Source organism: Stegodyphus dumicola, chromosome 10 (assembly GCF_044657685.1).
Source record: "Stegodyphus dumicola isolate Sdum_Otavi_A_Nest chromosome 10, ASM4465768v1".
In the NCBI taxonomy this organism is placed as follows: domain Eukaryota; kingdom Metazoa; phylum Arthropoda; class Arachnida; order Araneae; family Eresidae; genus Stegodyphus; species Stegodyphus dumicola.
This window is the reverse complement of record NC_140777.1, coordinates 122,511,909-122,534,374: the sequence shown is the minus strand read 5'-3', so window position 1 is coordinate 122,534,374 and position 22,466 is coordinate 122,511,909. Positions and strand designations below refer to the sequence as shown.

General features: G+C 32.1%; 1 protein-coding gene across 2 annotated transcripts in view; it reads right to left on the bottom strand.

Moving 5' to 3' along the window:
• Window positions 1-7,673, bottom strand: part of DCP2 (decapping mRNA 2) — a 105,172-nt gene extending 97,499 nt beyond the window's left edge. For both annotated transcript variants that reach the window (XM_035354429.2, XM_085825474.1), the window contains exon 1: window positions 7,515-7,673. The gene's annotated coding sequence lies outside the window, so the exon portion shown is untranslated. The remainder of the gene's footprint in view (window positions 1-7,514) is intronic.
• Window positions 7,674-22,466: the final 14,793 nt, after the last annotated feature.

The window sequence follows — 22,466 nt, the reverse complement described above, 5'->3', positions numbered from 1 at the left end:
GGAAAGATCCTCAGCAATGAAAGGCCCCACAAGAGGTGAAACGAAAACTTCAATTTCAAAATCCGCAGCCAGCAAGGAAGGTCCCCAGGTTTATCGACAAAGGGGAAAAAGCAGAAAAGGGTCACCACGGACTATGCAGAACGCCGAAGGAAGAAGCTGCAACTCTTGAAGTACCCAACATTTGAAGAGTTCTGTCTCATGAGAATGGAAGAGTTCAGAAAGAAAAAGATAAGTGAAAATTTCTTTGTTTGCTTATTTTACATTGGAAGTTCAGTTTATGTCATATGGTTTAAAGTTGCTAAACGCTGTTAAACCAAAAAGTTTTAATTCGCAAGTCGTGAGAACTTAGTTGTAATTATCTTTTTTATCAAAAATCTTTTTGTTTAAAAAGATTTTTGTATTTGCAAGTTGGTGAGAATTTAGTTGTAAATATTTCTTGTTATGAATTCGCAAGTTTGCGAGAATTGATTTCTGAATATCTTTTAGTTGGAAAGACTTCATTTAATAGTGAAATTTTTTATCTTCAAGTTAAGATTTAGGAAATTGTAAATTGTATATAGCAACTATAACGATGACGTAAAATGAATTTAAAACGTGATGTGTAAAATGTGTATTGGAAGTAGAAATTTTAAATGTCAGTTTTAAAGAACTTTAAATTTAAACTTCTACAGAAGATAAATTTTGGCCAAAGTGCAAGTGAAAAATGTAGAAGAAATGAATGATTAGAATACATGTGTTTAACGTTAGGCTCTCAAGCCAACACATAAAAGTTTAAATCAAGCTCTCTCATTTAGCATATTAGGATAGTTTTTGTGTGTAGGGAGTCTTCAGATCTAGAAAGTCAAAGTTTACCAATGTTAGATGATGTTTAGGGGTAACGTGTGTTCGCGGTAACACAACAATACTATGTTTAGTACAGCCAGAACAAATTTTTGGAGAGCAAGGGGGGGAGGAGTTTAAGTATGTGTGAATGAAAATTGTTTGAGGGACAAAAGATGTCAATAAAGAGTAATGGTACAGGAACTGGATATATTAGTAAAAGATATATTAATACTGTTTCCTTCCAGATAATTTGGAAGGACTAAGACTGAATACCATGATCAAATGCAAGAAGAAGTAGATGTTTGTTCCCAGTTAAAATTGTAAAACTTTTATCTTAGTTTTAATCTAGCTTTAGATTTTGTGTAAAGTTGGCTCTAAACAGAAAAGTTTAAAGTTGAAGACTGTTTAATGTAAAGTGTTACATTCAACTTTAAGAAGTGTTTAGAATTTAAAATCAAGGTCGTTTAGAGATCTTATTCTTCAAGTATTTAAATTCTGGTCAGGAAAACTTATTAACAGTTATTTTTAGTTAAAGCCACTTTCCTGTCGAAGTTCCACTGACTTCGTTAGTGAGCCGGAGATTCTGACTAATACGCATTTCGTTACACTTTAATTATTACTATGCTCGGCCATAATTCAGGCCCTTGATAGCTTCCTTATTTAGTTAGCGTTTAAGGGGCCGACTCCTGCAGAATTTTGATAGCTTTGGCTATACCTTCTTAGTTAAGCATTAGTTAAGTTTTATTTCTTAGTATTCTTGAGTTTAAGCCCAAGAGGAGGCTTTTATGTACGTCCTGAGAAAAGGCCATCTGTGAACTTTATTTTGAGCAATAAAGAGTAAATAACCCTTCTCAAGTTCATGTGTCTGTCTACTGAACTACAGCGATTAGTCACTTACGAATTCTCAAGGTTCCACACATTTAGCTGTAAATTCTAGTTTGGAACATTACAAGTTAATGCTTTTCATGCAAGTTAATTACTTTTTTAGTTTTCTTTCTTGCATGTGGTAACCGAGAGATGAGGAATGTTTAAAGTGTTGAGCGAAAGTGGTTCAGTGTGTTGAATTCCACAACGATAGTAACTTGTATATTTTAGCAAGTTTATGATGCATCCATTGTTAGTTAATTTGAATATATTTACTAGGTTGACCATTTTTTTATGCGAGTGAAGAGACATTTGGTATGTATTGTTTTTGTAGTAATTTTTTTTTTTTTTTTATTATTTTTATTTCATGTTGACTTGAATTTTTTGTAGTTTATTTTTAATTTATGTTTTACTAGCTTTTACCCATGCTTCGCTCGCGTTGATGTCCTTAAATAAGTTTGAACTCCGCATGAATTTTAAAAATACACTGTAAAATTTCAGTAAATACTGCCCTTCTTCAATACCCACAGGACATGGATATTTTGTATTTACGCAGTCAAGAAATTTAGTAAAACTGCTATGTATATTTCCTAAGGACTGAAAAATGTTTGTGAAAGAAGAGCCAAAAGTCGGAATTCCTGAAGGATTTTAAATAATAAATTAAATTAAACAAATAAAAATTAATAAATATTACACTTTCATGCCTTAATTACTTAACTGATCATCATGAAATTTTTAAGAAATATTTTTGATACACTAGAAAAGGTTATAGGCTATGAAATACAGGTTATAGGCTATAAACTACAGCTGCGTAGTTTAAGCCACGCAACTGTGTGCGCAGACGAACTTTTACGTCATTTAACTTATCGTTATGAAACTTTCAGCATTTAATGTTTATACAACGACAATCATTTTAAGCTATAAAAACCTATTATATAGTTGAAGTTTCAACAGATAAGTTAAATTTTAAAGCCTATAAAATTTTCTAATATATCAAAAATATTTCTTGAAAATTTCATGATGATCGGTTGAGGCGTGAAAGCGTAACACACAAACAAACTCACATTCGCATTTATAATATTAGTTAGGATTTTGTAATAATTTATGCTTGTGTTGTATTTAGCCTCATTGCAATTTGGCAATGTTACATTTTATATCACTGTTTCTTTTGCAATTGGCAATTGCAAAATGAAATGGCGATAGCAAACGAAAAGAGTTTGGTGCCAACTTACCCTGCATATGGAACATCAGCCACCTAAATGCAAATTATGATAATATGTTAATTTTTCTTGAAAACTTCTTAAGAAATGGCATGTTTGGAAGTAAGGAGAAGAATGACCACTGATTCAGTAATTTTCAGTTGCTTTTTTAGTTAACACATTAAAAAATGGGGGCGGGGGAAAGGATAATATAAGGAAGTAGTATTAAATACACGATTTGGTAGTTGCTGAAAAATGAATAGTTGCAATTAAATTCTTACAAGGAAATGCTGTCATCCAATAGAATTTCATCTTCTTGGTAGTATAAATTTAGACCCCACCAACTTATTGCAAGGTCTTCCAAATTACAACAGAGACTAAGAAAGGGTATAAAAGATCAGTTTTATTTAACTCTATAAGGTACTTCTCCCGCTTTCTTAACGTGCCTACATGGGGTAGTGGTCAGCATGCTCGGTACATATTCGGGAGGTCCATGCTTCGGCGAAAGCGTTGCTCATTTTTCATCTTTCCTGCTTTAAAAAAATTACCTAATGGCTCTGCAGTGTCAGCCAAACTAGAAAAGGTGGCTCTACTCTTATATGCATCTTAATATCACCAAATGTGGCGATATGTGTTCTGCGCTGGTTTTTGGTGCAATTGCGTGTTGTATGGCAACCCTGTTGACATTGAAAAATCTTTTGCTGGAGTGGTTTAATAGCTCGTTGGTTCGTATCGTGCGTGTTTTGAAATGGCCTATGTTGCAATGATAGATGTGGTGGCAAGATTTCAGTCGTATATTTTAGAATGTGTGGAAAGTAAATTTAGTATTAAAAGGTGCAATGTTGGAGTTCTTAACGAGTCTTTTGTTCACGGGTGTGTTTATGAGGATTAAAGTGTATTTTGGGAATTTCTGCGGGACTTTTAAAACGGAGTTCGAAATGCGGAGCTGCTATGAGAACTCAGACGAAGAAAGGCTTTTCTGATAGTTCTTATGTGGAATTGCAGTCAAATGCTTGCAGGTAAAGTATGTGGCTGTCAGCGGAGTTTAAGATTTGGATTGTGGTTTTCGTGTAGTAAGTTAACTTTGGAGGAAGTTTTTATTGTTATTTTCGAAATTTTGAATGTCAGAAAGACATGTGATATAGGTGTGCATAGTTCGTAGACTCCTTTGCTGTCTAGAATGTGCAATTCGTAGATGTTTTTTGAAGTTAAAACATATCGCTGTGTACATGGATTCTTGTCAAATATTTTTGGTTAGAAACTTCATGTTTTTGCTATCTAAATTATTTTATTTTATTTTATTTTATTTTTATTTATTTATTTTTTTTTTTTTTTTTCCGGATTTTTAGCCTGAATTGTGTCTTCAAAGCATGGTTTTTGCATATACGAAAACTGCGTCTTTGGAGACATTTTAGGCTTAAAATGGCCAAAAATGTTTCTCGCCTTGGCAACCTGAGAGCATATATATGATGATTCTTCACCAACAGGATTTGACAATTGGGTCCCCTAACCCCCAGTTGCCCTTTAAAAGGGGGAGTATATATGATATTTCTCCCACCTTCTTAACATGCCTTCGTCATATAGTGGCCAGCACGCTTGGCACATATGCGAGAGGTCCGTGGTTTGAGTCCCGGCGAGGGCATTGCTCATTTTTCATCTTTCCTGCTTTCAAAAAATTACGTAATGTCTCTACAACTCAAATAAAATTTAACAGAAGGCTTTAACTTAACTATAAGATGTAAGTTAGCTCAATGGCTACACAGACAGAGAAATGTACAAGCTGACTCGGATTTAATATCAGTGTAAGAAGCTTAATGGCAAGAAAAATGCAGTGCACAGATACACTGCTCTCAAGACAGTCAATTAGTAAACATGGCCTTCAGCAGGGAGAATATATTCTGATTCTAACCTCTAAATCTTCTTTAAATACTATTTCCTTTCTACCTCATTTAAATACACACAAACAAGAAATTTGCATTCTGGCAGGATAATGGAAAGCGAGAAGGACAGCAAAGGTACTTATTACAGTACCAAAGATACTTATCCCCCTCTCCCAACGTCCAAAAACGTGCTTGAGAGCAATTTACGGTCATCTTATCGACTAGGATTTGGATTAACTAAAACATTATCTCAGATGCACTACAGGATCTATCTCAGATAACTATCTCATATACACACTAGGAGTACTACAATATGACACCCACAAGCATGGGGGAAGAATGTATACAGTTAAGCTATACATGAAAGACAAATCTGTACCCTGGAATTTAGACTAACAGTCAACCTCTGTTAACCACTATGCCATCCTTAGAAAATATAGAAATATTGATACTTCCTTGTTAAAGCAGCAACAGCAAATGCTTTGGCAAAATTCACAATTAATTTGGCAAAAAGTAGATGCTATGGTGAAGCTTTGACAATCTTAAAAAAAAAAAAAAAAAAAAAAAAAAAAAAAAAAAAGAGCAAGAGAAAATAGCAGTTATTTAACTTGTGAAAGCCATAATTTGGCTGCTGCTGCTATTTTAGAACCATTGGAACTTTCTGACTGTCAAACACATTCAACTGTCTATTGCACCATCTGATGACAGTTAGTTCTGCAGAATAACACTATATAAAATAGAAAGAAGCAATAATAGGAATCCTGCAACCACAAAACACACTATTGGCAAAAAAAAAAAAAAAAAAAAAAATTCCGTCCTAGAATTTTTCACTTTCTTCTCCAAATATTTTACATCCCAATAAATTGGTGTCCATTTTCGTACTTTCGCTCCATGCGCAAAATTCTCTGCTCCTGGGGAGAAAGCCACTGCTCCTCTTTCAGTTGATGGTAAGTTAAATATGGTTTATATTTTAGAAGGGGAAAACAACAAAGGTAATTATAAATGAGATCATGAAGAAACTAATAGAGAGTTAACTTATAGAGAGTTACTTATAATAAATAGTATAACTTAATAGAGAGTTAAGATTTTAAGAAGACTTAACTTAATAGAGAGTTAATACTTAATAGAGATTAATAGAGAGTTAAGATTTTAAGAACTTAATAGAGAGTTAAGATTTTAAGAAGGGGAAACAAAAATAAATAACAAAGGAACAATATCATGTGGTCTAAAGTCAGTGTGAAAAATCAAACATGTTGCATGTTATCAAAACACTAAAAAATTATTTTTTCTTTCCTAACAGATTATTATACATTTAAAATGGTAAACATCTATCAGGAAGAAAAATATTGAATCAATGATACGATTTGCAATCAAGAGTCTGAAATTTAAACACACTGCACATTAAAAATCCACCAGTTAAGTTTGTCATTTCTGACGATTATCTTCCAATTTCAGTGACAGACTGACGTGGTAACTTTAACAAAGAATTAAAGAAATATTAATCGCTTAAAAAACAGCATTTCAATTTTCCTAAACAAATAACATATTTTCAATTCTGGACATTTCTTTGTTTAAAAATGGCTTAATTCAAGAACTTTGAAATAACTGAAAATGTTCTATTATTTCTTAGAAGTACACAGTGCAGAAATAATGCTTTGTAGTGAGCACACATAACTGCAAAATGCAGACATATACTTTGGGGATAAATTATTGAGATTATCATGCATGTTTTCTTCATTGAAGTATTATAATTAATTGTTTGTGAAACATAATTAAGCTCCTCTGCAATTTAAAACAGACTCCCAGTTGAAATGAAATAATGCTTATTATCATGATAACATATTATACAACTTTATGGGCATGTGAAAGAATTTGTATTCAGTTTCTAGTTTCGACAATTTTTAAGGAGTATTCAATATTGCTATAAAAGCTATAAAACTATTTTATACTTACAATTTATTGAATAAATTTTATATAAATTCTAAAACTACATAATAACCAATTACATAAATAAATCTAGATCATTAAAAAATATATTTTTTATTTTTAAATTTTTAATGTATTTTTCATTTATTAAATTAGTATATCACTTGACAGTCTACTTTCAATAATGCTATAACAGCTATAAAACTATTTTATACTTACAATTTACTGAATAAATTTTATATAAATTCTGAAACTACATAATAACCAATTACATAAATAAATCTAGATCATTAAAAAATGTATCTTTCATTTAAATTTACCATTTAATATCTTTTTGTCCTAACATTAAAAAGCACCCGAAGTTTTAATATTGCTGCCAATTGATTCTGACAACAAAACATAATTGATCAGAGATCTAATTTCATGAATGAATTTCACAGGTAAATTAAATACGAATATATTTTATTTATTTTTCATTTTATCTATAGAAATTTCCAGAACTACCATGTATACAGATATATATATAAAGAAATTTTTAATATACTCTTTTAAAGTATTTTTTACAGTTTATATTATTAAGTAAAATGGATTTCAAATCTACGTAACAAAAAAGCAAATATCTAAAACATCAATTAGCGAAAATTAAATATGATGTAATTCAAAGAATATGATTTGAAAGAATCTGATAGCTGAATTGAGTTTCAAGATAAAAAAACGTTTTAAAAGCATTAAAAACTTTAACAATGTAATTCAAACATGGTAATAATTGTGGTTGACATCTCAAAATAATGATAATATTAATTCTCCAAACACAGTTGCTTACATTCTACTAATCAGGTTATCAGACTTTCAAGTTCCTCCAACTCCTTCTAAAAATCTAAGTAAATAATGTTAATTCATTAGATAAAATCATATTTTAGAAAAACTACTAACACGATCATAACTCAAAATTCACTTTCAGTTTTCAAAATACACAAAAAGAAGTTGAGTTGCAGTACTTCACTCCTGCGTTTATCTAAAAATTCAACTTAACAGGTGGAAACAAGAAAAAAACTTGAAATTAATACATACCTTAAAAATCTCAAACTAAAAAACCTCCAAATTCTTGGTTCAGTAAATCTAACGGTTAAAATAGTAGGCACAGTTTGTTCTTGTTATCGTCTGCTTGTTAAGCATTTAGTAATGCTGAGTTATTTTGGCACGTTGGCTTCACATAAATGCAAATAATGTGTTATTAATACAACTTATGAGTGGCAACAATATTTAATTTCAGTTTATTGTTGTTCTAAACAGATTATTCTTTAAAAAATTATATATTAAAAAGCGGGATGCTTCACAACTTCCATATTCCGGCTTTGAAGCGCAAAATTCACGTGATAGATGGTCGATGTCTTTTTGTTGAAGTGTCTATCTAATGAAACAGCCGCATAAACGGCCCGGAACTATACATCATAATGTTAGATGGTAGTTCTTGCATATGTTTTATTATTTTCAACTATTTAATCTAGATTTTTGTTTCATCTTTATCATCAGTTTCATCCTACTATGGACTTGTATGCCCAAAGGGCGCATAATCAGACATACCTATGTCATGCGCGTCAAAGGGCGCATACCTATGTCATACCTATGTCATCTCAGGGATGCCTCCTCTCGCCAACATTATTTAACATTTATGCGAACGACATCCCACATGCACACAAGACTACTCTTGCCATGTATGCAGAAGATACAGCGATTCTCACCCAAAGTGCTACACTTAGCTCAGCAATACAACAGACACAGGAACACATATATGCTATTGAGTCCTGGCTTACTGCCTGGAAGATCCAAATCAACGTGAGCAAATCTGAAGCAGTTTTATTCTCAAGGAAGATGAACATCAACGCCTGCATAACCATGTTCAACGAAAGCATGTATGTGTCCCCTGGGTCAAGCTAGCATGTATGTGTCCCCTGGGTCAAGCTAGCATGTATGTGTTCCCTGGGTCAAGCATACCAAATACCTATGTGTTATTTTGGATAGGAGACTCACATTAACCACTTAATTACAAAGTTTCGAGGTAGTAGACATACACTTGCCCCATTAATCACTCGAAACAGCGTTTTGTACTTAGACCATAAATTACTCATTTACACGGCCGTATTGCGTCCCATTTTAACTTATGCCTGCCCTGCCTAGGGATATCTATGCAAAACGCACTTAGAAAGATTAACATCAATTGAAAACAATACATTACGAATCATTGCAAAGGCACACTGGTATGTTAGGAATGAAGCCATCAGAAGGGAACTTAATGTCATGTACATTAATGATTTTCTGAGAAAAATTCTACAGAAATCTACACAAATCTAACAATCCTAACATATCAGCCCTCACATACGATGTCCACCTTACCGTCAACAGACGGCGTCCAAGAGCAATACTAAGGACTGTGCCTTAATTTAATATATATATATAAATGTAAAAAAATATCAAAAAAATATTATGAAAAAAAGAAAAAAGAAAAATAAAAAATGAAAATGACTGAAAAGGAATAAGAAAATGTAACTGACTGAAAAAAGATTGTAAATAATTAAACTTCCACTAAGTAATTAAATTTTCACTATTACCACCCATCACATACACAACTACCAATTAACACTGCTTGCATGTGATATCCCTCAGCCAACACAGAAATTCTCTCCTCCAAGACCAGCTACTGGATGTCCAGGATCACATGACCGCCTGCTCCTCCCAGTTCCAGCCCAGACCTCGCAGTTACAGCCCAGACTTCACCGATGAAGGACGCTACGACGCCGACTACCGCACTCCGCCGTGAAATGCTGCCCCTACGAGCTCAATCTCCGGCTTCTAATTGCAGTTGCAAATCTCGACAACATGCCAAACATCGGACAAAATTGCTATCACCATAAATTGCTTACCACAAAGATATGCCTTACATAAGCTACCACCTCAACATTCGAAAAGTGTCTCCACATAGATGGGGATAGGACACTTCAGTCCAGACGCCCGGAAAAACGAACGTTTTCGTTCAAGGATGATACCTATGTCATGCGCCCTTTGTTCATACAAGTCATGAGCTGGACACGTTGCATCTAAAATGCGATATTTCAGCACAATTGATAATGAATGAATGAATGGTACCGGACAAAGTCCATAGTAAGATGAAAATGATGATAAAGATGAAACAAAATCTAGATTAGGCTGCTGACTTTATCATTATTAAATTAGTATATCACTTGACAGTCTATTTCATGAGTATATAGTCTATGAGTCTACTTCCCTATGAGTATATATAGGTACTTTAGCCTCAGACGAAAGCAGGAAATTTCTGGGACTTGTTTATATTATTCTCCATTTTTACTGTACGGTACTATGTCAAATCTACGATAATGTGTAAAAGATATGTCATTGCGAAAAGATATGCCAAAGTTATTAGTTGCTATTATTACTTATCCAATGAAGACTTCATCTGTGGCCGATATATGACGTCACCCCTGATCAACTTCTTCACTACTGAAGATTTTGCACTTTTATTACAAGTGCACAGGACTTTTCCATTTTTATGAAATTTAACGAACTTTTACAGGTCCTTGCGGGATTGATAAACATGTAGTGGTAAAGGCCTTCGGGTCGACCACCACTTAACGAATGATGATCTCCGATCTCCGATTGTTGAAGTCTATGTTTGTCAACCCATGGCCGTGGATGTTTTGGATATTTTTACTAATAACTTTACGTAAGTTGATTGTTGTTAGTAAGTAGATTTCTAACAACTTTATGTAATAACCCTCTGAGCGTTATGACCGGGTTTAGGCAGTCAAGACGGCCTACCTCGAAAGCGTTACCGACGCTTCTAGGCGGTCATTGGAAAAAGGTTCGAAAGCATTACTGACGGTTCTAAGCGGTCAGGGGTAAAGACCTCGAAAGCGCTATGACCGCCTTAAAGCGGTCGTGCAGATGTCTCAGCGCCCCCCTTATTTCTGGAACTCTGGAGATCTCTAAATGACAACTCTCAGTAGGAGTTTAAGAGGGTTGCTCTTCTTCGTTTTAGACCTCTACGTTTTATCGCCAAAAAAGTGTTTAGACATACGAAAAACTGACGCGAACATTCTTCACTAAATAAATAAGCAACGTGTAAAAATTTTCCAATACTATCTTTAAACAGATAATATTTTCATAAAATATCCTTTAGATTTTAAACTAAATGCTCAGAAATATGCAAAATGCTTGTGAATTCAATTAAAAAATAGCATTTTAAAATATTTGCATTATTTAAATAAATTTACTTATGATTTGGTAGATGCATAAAACGGGCAAGTTAGAAACTTTCATATAAAGAATGACGGCCGATGCTACTCGTGCGATTAGCCGCTTAAGCTATTTGCACCAACATTAACCACGCATGCGCATTGAGTTGTCAGATCCGTCAATTGAACCCCATCGGTCCCCGCTTTTTCGGATGGCCCAGACTGTCCTTTCCCATCGATGACGAATAGCTGATAACTTTGCGCTTTGTAATCGATTACGAAGCTTCGATACTTTGTTTACGTTTTATGTGGAATTGTGGCAAGATTGTATATGGAAAATCTTGCGGAATTGATAAGGACCGCTCTTCATATTTAATTTTTTTTTCTTGCTGTATACGAGAGTGGACGCAATATGAATAAATCTCTATGCTACAGTCAATTATTTCCATTATTCGAATTAATTAATCTTGAGAACTTTAAAAGTCTTAATAAACAGAAACTTACTCATATTGCTGATACAAAAGTATTGATATGCTTTGTTCAATTCTCTTGTTAATAAAAAACAGCAATTGTGCATGTAATGACAGTAAAAAATAGTGAAAATTTATATATGTCTGTATTGTTGCCTAAGTAGTAATAATGCATGATTATAAAATAAATATTAGAATCTACTGAAGTAATAATTACATATGTTAGAACACAAGAAAAGAATCTGAATTTTTATTTATTTTAGTGACCCGTATTTTTTTTTTTTTAAATTATGTTCACAGAGTTCTTTTTTAAGTTTCCCCCAAACAGCAGAGATGCGTGACCTAAATTTTGTACTGAACAACACAAAATTATGTTCAAATAAAAATTAATAAATTCTGCATTGCCTACGATTGCTAGTTAAAAAAAAAATCATGTTTTCCATTTCTCCACATCGAAAAATTATACTGGGGGGGAGACACCACTTCATTTGGCATTTGATGTTTTATATCAATAAAAATCCCATGGTTTTAACCATTGATTCTAATTTTAATCCTTCTTCATTGTTAGCTTTTAAGGAAATTTGCTTCTTATTTGCATTTTAGTCTCTTTCTGTCAATAGTGGTATTAAGGATTTGGTTTTTATCATTTAACCATACTCTCCAGTTTCTTTCTGTTGCTTCTCTTTCCTTACACCCAGTGTGCATGCCGTGCTGAATGCATTATTTCAGATTCAAAATGTGTAGACAAAAAACTGTACCAGAACGACAAAAGTGGTAATTTAACAACATTGGCATCAATTATCCCCTCCCTAAGACAACCACTTCCATAGAAATATTTTTATAGCAGCTGTGTCTGGCTGTCTTACATATGGTTCACTGTATTTTGTGATTTAACATTTATTAGCTCATTATAATACTGATGCAATTTAAAGTTTTTTCTTAGTTAGTTCAAACATCCCATGTTATGGATCAAAAAGTAGTATCTTATGATTATTAGTCATATTATTAAAAATTTCAAAATGGCTTTTGGAAATTTTCTTCCTTACGTAATGATTTGCAGTTTGGCAAAAAATCTTTAAGTTGGTCTTACAATGGGCAAGTATTGAATTTTGTTTCCGAAACGATAACCAGTAATTTTGTTTAGAGTTAAAAATCATTTCTATGATATATGTAAATCTTTTTAGTTTTTAATATATTTCAAAAGTTCCTTTTCTTATGCCATAAGGCATGTGTAAAATAAGCTTATTTCCTTGTATTATTATTATTAAACCATTCAGAAGAAGCCTTTCTGATAATTAATCACTGAAACGTACGCCGTACCTTTCTGTTAATTAGAAAATAATTTTGGATAATAAAATAAATTTATTAGAAAAGTATTATATTATTAAAATATTTTAAAAAATATATTAAATTAATGTATTAGAAATCTCTGTAATTTAAAGCAAGCTTTCGTTCTTCAACTACATGTCCATTTCCGATACAAAAAGGCTAATTCCATCATAATAACTTATCTTTTACCCGGTCATTATTCAGTGAAACCTTTCTATTTGAAAATTCTGTGATTCAGATATTCAAATTAAATACATTAGGCAATTTGTGTTTATTATCTACATTTGTTTCAATAATAATGTTTTTGTTGGCATTAATTTCTCCAAGTAATTTAAACATGAGGCTGTTTAAGGCCATTTTTTATCTATTCATTTATTGAAATATTTACATTTATTACTTCTTATATATTAATATTTACATTTATTACTTCCCCCCATTAGATAATCCAAGAATTTTATATACTTATAATTTATGGTATAGGCTTGTATATATGCAATATGAATTTTTTTTTTAAAATTTTCCAGAAGAAAAAAATTCTTATCTTCTACTTGTTATCTCATTATCGGATTGTTTTATAAGGTATTTCTCCTGCCTTCATAGCATGCCTCGGCACATATTCGGGAGGTCCATGGTTCTAGTCGCGGAGAGGGCATTGCTCGTTTTTCACGTCTCTCAGCTTCCAAAAAAATCCTAATGTCTCTACAATGTCTTCTTCAAAATAAACAAATAATCTGATGGAATGAAAATATTTTGGTCATTAAAACTTTTTACATCTACATTTCTTTTTTCACATAATTTAAAGTTTTCAAGTAGTTTGAAGGTTTTCAAACTAAGTTTCAGAGAAATTTTAGATATCGTGCAACTCCTCTGGGGCATCTTCAAGTTAAAATCAAAATTTAAAACTATTTTTAATATCACTGGACATGCAATAGAATAAAAATATTTCTTTAAGTTTTTGTTACAAAAAATATTAAGCAGATCTGTTTTTATGATTAACATTATAATGAAATAATGATTTTCTTTTCACTTTCTGCATAAAATGCACAAATTTTGTATTTCAATTCTTTTTTAACATTTATTTTTTTGAGGATGGAAATGTTTCTCTCTAAAAAATTACAATTTTAGAGTTTTTTCTGAATTTACAGATTTGAAGACAGTTGGATAGAAAAGCCACAATTTTTTAAATGGAGGAATAAATACAGCCCTGGCTTTTGTTATGTTTTATGCATTTAATAAATTTCCGCCTGACTGTTTATTAATTCTACCTAACACAATTAATCGATACTTGTTTCTAATATAGAATTTTAGCATCAATTCTACATAATAACATGAGTAATCTTTTTTTAATTGAATTTTATCAATATTAACAAAATACTTTGGCACTATGAACTGAGAATTTTTTCCTTGACTTTTATCTTTCAATACTTTAGGAACTGGTCATTGATTTACATCTATAATAAAAGAAATAAATGCTTGTATGAGTTTTAACATATTATTAAAAATGCAATAAACTTCAGCTCCTTTGTTGCATGAATAATGTTAAACTCCCTGTTAAGTATTTTTTTAGCATCTTCTATGTAACAGTATAGACTCCATGATTATTCTTTAAAATTGGAAGTATCAGAAATAGATGTAAATATGTATTGTCGGTACTTTTCCGTTTTGCCGGCGCAAGCGATAAAGTCGCCAATAATGGTACAACCGATGCCAAACGGAATATTCTCGCTGGTAACCTTTTACGCCTCATTTTGAAAACAAGTCGCAGCTTTTCTTATCAGATTGATTGTTTCTTTCAATACTGGCATATAATTACATAGAATTTTTATCAGATAGTTCAGTTTTATGTCAAAGGCCATTTTCGGTAATTAAGTCAATTAGGATGCAATCACAGCGCTTACCCGAAGCCGAAAATATAGAAAAGGTAAAGTCAAGGGTTAAATTCATCAATTCTAATGAGAATGCATTAGCGAAGTAAAGCACTGCAGTTTTACATAATTTCTGAGTAAGGTACGAATTGAAACATTTCTTGCATTTAAACTTGTGTTCCAAATTAAGATTTAACTTGAAATTAATGTAGATAATTACTGAGAGCATTAGATTTTTGTAGAGTAGTTTACGTGAGATGAGATCGCTTGTGGGTCACGTGATATGAACCGGCGAATCAGAATGTTGAACCATGAAAACATAGTAAATTCTTAAATTGATGTCTTTTTACAAATTTATTGTCTTTATTTATTGGCTTTTTGTAAAATTTTAAGCGATATTAAAATGTTTATGCCTTCAAAAAAAAAAAAAAAAAAAAAAAAAATTCTTAGAACTAACATTTTTTTAATATTTTTTATGTGTATACTGTATGTTGTCGCCAATAAATTCTGCTTGGCGAGATTTGCGCCGGCGAAACGGAAAAGTACCGTATTGTCTTCTGCATTAACTTACAAAAATAAAAGTGTGAATATCTGAATGGAATTATATAGAAAGAGCTACAGGACACTATGTTGTCATGATGGTCATTCCACTATACAGGAAATATCAAATCAAACAATAAGTGCAGGAAAAGATTCAGTAAGAGTATATACTCTCTTCTGAAACAATACATTTGGCTGTAGTTGTTCCATATGATATTCCTATACAACATCCCAAAATCTTGGTAAATAACTTTCTAAACCAAGATTACAGTGTAAAAAAAGTAGTGGAAAAATGTTATAGTCATGTAACTGGGCTACCATACATAAACATAACGGATATACATAACGGATGGCTTTGATCATTCAGTAAAGTCATTGTAGGTACACTGCTCAAAAATAAAAATGGGACAGTCCTATATCTCCCGATCTACTGGGCCGATTGACAAAATTCAAATTGCGTTCTTCATGTCTCGAAAGCGCGACTTAGGATATATATTAGATTTATATATAGCATTATTCTAACATAGGTATTTTGACACAAAATTGGACTTTTTCTGAAATAACATACCAATTTTTTTACATATTTCGATTCTACGACTCAAATTACGCCTAAATATGAAATTTTGTAAAATTTGGAGCGAAATTTACGGAGAAATTCACAAATCTATGTTGGCACTTTTTTGTCAGTTTGCGCCAAGAATACTTTACTTGGCGAACTTTTTAATATATGGCAACCTAGTTTCCTTTTCCGTGAGAGGAAAAAAAGTCACCATCGTTCCTTTTTTCCAAATAATATTCTTTATATTATATTTTAAGTAATTTTTTCTTTTCGAATTTCATTTTAATTGTTTAAGTTGCACTTTTTTTTTTTTTTTTTGAATAACTGTTTTAAAAATTTCTATTTACCTATTCGAACTGCGTGAATAAAGGTGCAGCGTTTATTTATTTATTTATTTTTTTTTCAAATAGTTTTCTTTATATATATTTTTCGTTATAGTTATTATTTTAGGTTTTTTTTAAATTTTTATACTTTTATTTTAATTGTTTGTGTTGCATTGTCTCTTTAGATAATTGTTTTAAAATTTTCTATTTATTCCTTCGAACTGAGCATTTTAAATATATTTATTAATATCAATTTTCCAGAATTTGATTTTATTTATTTGAACTGCCGTTTCTTTCGTAAGAATACTTTGTAACCCAGACTACGATGCGTTTGAAAACTGCGTACTATATTAAAAGAGAAAATACAGTAAAGTACAGTTTTACACGCCTTTCAATGTTCCGTTCAGAAAACATATATATAAATAAGAGAGATGTATAACTGATATTTTAACTTAGGATGACTTGCATACACTGCTTTAAACAGTTTTATCATTGTGCCCATTGCTTTACACAATTTTATCCTACATTTGGTTTCTTAAAATGTTATTCATATTTTAGTCAAATATTTTATTTTTGAAATCGCAAGAATCAAATATCATAAGATTGAAAAGTTTTAAATTTAAAAAAATACGAATACTAAATTTTACGAAAAAATTTATTTTTCTTCTCTTTTTCTTTAAGCATTCTGAAAGTATATTGAAAAGTATTCAACTTTTCGAAACATTTTGGTATTTCTGACAATCATTTTAAATAAAGTTATCGCCTTCCATTTCATAAAGGCCCACAAACGGCCGAGCGGTAAAGTTGCTAAACACTGGTAGTTCACTCCGGGGTTCGAATCCCGGTAAACGGGCTGGTTGCATGGGCGTTTTCGTGGATTTTCTCATGTGTACCGCGTATGACAGCTGGTTTCCCTTAGAAAGTTCTTCACGTAAGTATTTCGTCAGAGCCTTTATCAGTCTTTACAGGCTAAACATTTTGAAGGTATGAGATGAAAGGAAAGACTGGTTTCATCAAAAGGTTTTGGTTTATTTTATTATGACAAAGCACATTACGGCTATCTGCCTAAGGGGAGGGATGCCTTCCTGGAGGACTTTTTAAGGGAAACTGGCTCGCATACACGTTACACATGGGGAACCCATGCAGCCAGCCCATTCGCGGGATTCGAACCTCGGACCGAACTACCAGTGTTCAGCAACTTTACCGCTCGGCCGCTGTTTAATCAGGAGGACAAAAACACTCCTTTAGGTGATATCCACATACAATGCTGGATAAGTTCCTGAATCTTCAAATAATTTGACTGAGAAAATCATGGTATTCTCCATTTATGATACGATATGATGTTCTATAACGTAATTTAAATTTATACAACCATATAGTCTAAAACCAGTCGCTCTTCACTTTAATCTGCAATGATATCGTTTTTGTCTTTTCTGCTAACACAAGCTCAATTGATGGTATTTGCTGGTGTACACGTCCAAGTGTTTTCTCTTTGAACACCTAAATTCTTTGAAGTATCCTGAAAGTATATTCGAAAGCGTCCAACTTTTTGAACATCTTGGTATGTCTGACAGCCAAATTTCCCTGCAAATTTTTGCTTACTTTTCTCCCTAATTTTCTTCTTTCCTTCTACAGTTATTTTCAGTGCTCACACAAGAAAATTAAGATTTTTCGACTGCTAGACTTCCATACATTTTGCATTCTTGTCAATTTTTTAAAATATCAATTATATGAATTGCGTTTCAGCTAAAGACAGCTTTTCATTTTCTAGTCATTTTAGCTATAAATAAAGTTTAAAGCGAAGTCCAAAGGATAAATATTTTAATTAAAAGATTTTTGCTAAATGACAAAGAAATAAAACAGTCCAGCAGGGTTTATTCTGTACCACAGAGTAACCCGATTCTTATATCGGCTGAAACAATCTAAATCATACTAAAGATCATGTTTTTTTTATACAGTCTATAACGCGAGAGAAAAATTAGCTTCTTAAAACATTCTTTCTAAGAGGATTAATATAAAATATTATATTTATACATATATTTTTAAAGCTGGCACTTGAACCAAACTGTCAAACTTTTAAAGTTTAATTTACATGGTGGTTATAATTAAAGTTTCAATTTGAAATGGTCATAAAAGGAAAACTACCGAACCAAATGTTATCAAACTTGGGAATCGTGTAAAGGAGGTTATGGGAATTTATTTTCCGCGGAAAAAAAAAAGAGTTCAAAAACTCACCACCAGGGGGAAAATGGCGCTGTATACAATATTGTTAAATGAAATAAGACACGAAAACATCTGTTTAAAATGCGTTTAATATTTTCCGAAACGTGTTACAAAGCATGTTCAATGTAGCATCCAGCATTTTCCGAAAGCAAGTTAAACCATGTTACTGCATTCTCAACAGCAGCTCTTAGCATATCAGGTTTGGTTTTGGTTTGGTTTATTAGATTACGACAAAGCACTCGAGGGCTATCTGCCTTAAGGGAGGGATGCCTTCGTGGAGGACTTTTTAAAGGAAACTGGCTCGTATACACGTTACACATAGCATATCAGGAGGAATGTTATCAGTGTATCACATTTTTCATTTCTGCCAAATTGTTTAGATTATCACCATAAACAGTGCTTTTGAGATAACCTCATAGACAAAAGTCACAGAGGTTGAGGAGGGGAAGAGGGGAAGTGTTGGCCTATAAGACGTTCATTCGTGAAATGTTGCCTAAGTAACTATGCGACACTCTTGAGGTGGTGCCCAGCCCTGCATAAAAATCGTAGTATCTAAAATGCCACGTTACTGCAGTTCATGTATCACGAAACATTTTAATATTGGCTCTAAGTGAGCTGCAATCACAGTAGTCCAGCTGTCGACTGCTCTTCAAAAAAAAAAAAAAAATGGTTCAGTTATAAAACTAGCTGTCATTTAACAGTAAACGGTGTGAAATGACTCTTATGCAATCGAATGCAGTAGGAGAATGCAATGGAACTAGATAGATAACATGAGAGATTTCTTTGGCCCAAATCGATCAAAAGCGTTTTGAATCAGTATCTTCATGTTTTAGTGCCGAATTCAGGCTTAAAAATTTACAAATTAGCGATCTGTAAGAAAACGATTTCCAGATTGTACGCACTTGTGAGAGTGATTTGCGATCTCACATTTTCTAATCGCTAATTCGTGGTTTTCACGGACGAAATTCTCACCTACAGGGATGGCGCACACGACATTTATCGAATTTAACGTCTTTAAATGGTAATTTGCCTACTTCAAAGTTTCTTAAGGCTATACAACATATTAAACCCGTTTAACAAAAGGTTAAGTTAGATTCCGACCCATATTTCGTTTAACAATATTGCATACAGCGCCATTTCCCCCCTGGTGGTGAGGTTTCGAACTTCCTTTTTTTCGCGGAAAATAAATTCCCATGACCTCCTTTACACGATTTCCAAGTTTGATAACATTTGATCCAGTAGTTTTCCTTTTATGACCGTTTCAACGTGGAACTTTAATTATAACCACTCTGTATATTATTAAATTTTAATTTGAAGCTATGCATTATATGTATACCATATAATGCATAGCTTCAAATTATTTTCGCTTTTATGGAAAAATAAAAAATCGAAGCAAATATACTTAGTATAATGGACCAAAACTGAAAACATTTCCCCTCCCTCCGAAAATAAAATATTGAAATTTCGAACTTGAATTTATTGGGTTATCGAAATATTTAATTTGACTTATCTTCTAAGTCCTAGTTCCGACAAAAATTCCGAATTACTTAAGCTAAAGTAAAAGATTTAGTATATATTCACTGTATGTTAATAAAGTAATCAGAGTGTAATAAAAATAGATTATAGAATTTACGCTGATGTAACTTTTTGTTTGACTGCACAACATGTAATGGAAGAGAAGGTTTGTAGAGATCTGTTTTTGACATGCCTCTAAAAGTAGATGTCATATTAATTTTGTCTCTTCAATGTCAAAAAACTTTACTTTGGGAGGCAACTTTAGTTTTTGGGAAAGAAAAAAAATCGCAAGAAGACAAATTTGAAGAACATGTAGGACGATTGAGTACACATACTTATTTTCGGAACACAAGCGGTTGTCCGACTGGTTATTGAATAATGAAAAGATGCATTGTCATGCAATACAAAACATTTGGAATACGTTTTCTGGCTGAATAACGTAAGATTAAAAGTCATCTGCTTAATTCACATCCATTTACAAGTCAACTACTCGGGCAACTGCAGAATCGTTTTGATCCTGAGCTTGTAAGACAAACCTAATATCACTGGATTTAAACACTTCTTTAATCTTCCGAGAACGTTCCTTCTTTAGCTCATATTCCAAGAATATTAAGTGAATACAATTATTGCCAAAGAAATTGAATATTCATTTGCACTACGGCTTGGTTGTTTACTAACGAGTTAACAAAACTTAAATTCTGCTTTTTGTGTCTAAGAATACAAAAATATTTTAAATATTTACAAATAAAATATTAAATTGGAGATTTAATTGGAGCCTCATCAGTTGCCTAGCATTTGAAAAAGAAAAGATTGTTAAATACTAATTGTTTGCTGCTCAGTCTAACCCAGGCTGCATGGTTGGTTTTCGTAGTTTTTTAGGTTCTCTTTACAAAGATTCTCTATGAAAGCATCTTAATCAAATAGCTCCCATGTTCTTTCTATGTTCCAATAACCAACTAACCTAGTTTAAGCGCGATTTCCAAGTGAAGTTACAAGTAAAATCCGAATACTCATTAAAAATCATGTAGCTAGCCAATCGGGAGTAACATGAAAGATACGGCGCCAATAATTGAAATGTTGTTATGGTACGCTGTTTCCTAACTTAGATGGTCATTCCTTAATTAAATAGCCCACCAACGGCCGAGCGGTAAAGACGCTGAACACTGGTGGTTCAGTCCGAGGTTCGAATCCCGCGAACGGGCTGGCCGCATGGGCGGTTTCGTGGTTTTCCCCATGTGTAACGTGTATATGAGCCAGTTTCCCTTAGAAAGTCCTCCACGAAGGCATACTTCCCTTTAGGCAGATAGCCCTCGTGTGCTTTGCCATAATTAAATAATGCAATCCTATCCAATCCTTAATTAAATATAATTGATTTGTAACTTCTACTAGAGCTGACGGTAAGAATTGAAGAAAAATAAATAATATCGTGTGCAATCTTGATTAATATAAAATTAAAAATATTTGCATAGAAAAATATTTGCAATCAGACAGAAAGTTTTTTGAAATATTTGCAATTACTTTATAAGAAGGATTTTTTAATAACCGTAATAATTACTTATTATATTACTGATGATTAGGATTCAGTTCTTGACAATTACATTCTAAATTAGAATTTTAAGGATATAATGAAAATACGCTACGCTCAAAAATACATTTTAGGAAAAAAATGAGTTGATTTTTTATGTTTTAAAACTTCTTAAATTCATTTAGTAAACATCGTATCCTCATTGTTTATTAAATCCAGAATGTTGGTGTCGTTTATATAATTATTCTTACTTGTCCACAGAATCTGCTGACTTATCCAGCCATTAAGTAGCTGCAGATCATTTCTACATAACCATTGAACTTCCATTAATTCAGTCTCTAGAGGGTTGTATGTTTATATCATAATTTGACTTTTATTAAAAATGATTATTCTAAATATTATGTTTCTATAAAAATATATTGTGCTTTAAAAATATGGATAATAGTATCAGCCGCTCTTTCAGCCACTTCAAAAGCAACAGTTTGTTTAGAAATAAATTATGCAGTTAATGTCATAAAATTCAAATAAATATCAAACGAAAATTCTCAGTTTTAGACAATTCGATTTAAACGAAGTAAAGTAGCAGACGATAAAACGCCGAAGGTAAAAATTTACTCTTACAAAAACTTACTCTTAATTTTTTTAAAAAAAGAAAAAATACGAGAGAAATTAAAAAAAATAGTTAAAAATTTGAATAATATCATCTATAATTTAAAAATAGCCTTTCATATAGTATTAATAAATATTTATTACGCATCATTGAGGGAAAAAATGTCATATAATTAATTCTCCGTAAAATTTTACTTGAAGTTTAAGGTTAAAAATAGCTGTGGCAATTCGGTGTAACAAAAATCCATAGACCACATTTGGCGTTATTATCGCTCAAAAAAAAGGTGCCAAATTTCAAAACGCGAAATTATGTAAATTCGTGTATATCTTAGAAAATTTTGAATAAAAAAGTCTAATTTTTTGCAGATATGCTTAAAAATACGCCTACGTTAAGATGATGGTAAAAATTTTATAGGTTATAATTCAAAATGTTTTTCGAAAAATCTATAGAAATTATTTAAAAATAGAAATTAAAAAAATAAAACGCAAAAAATGGGTAAATTTTATTTGGAATGAACCAAAATTTCGAAATGTGAGAGAAAAAATCAAAAAAGTTTAATAAAAAAA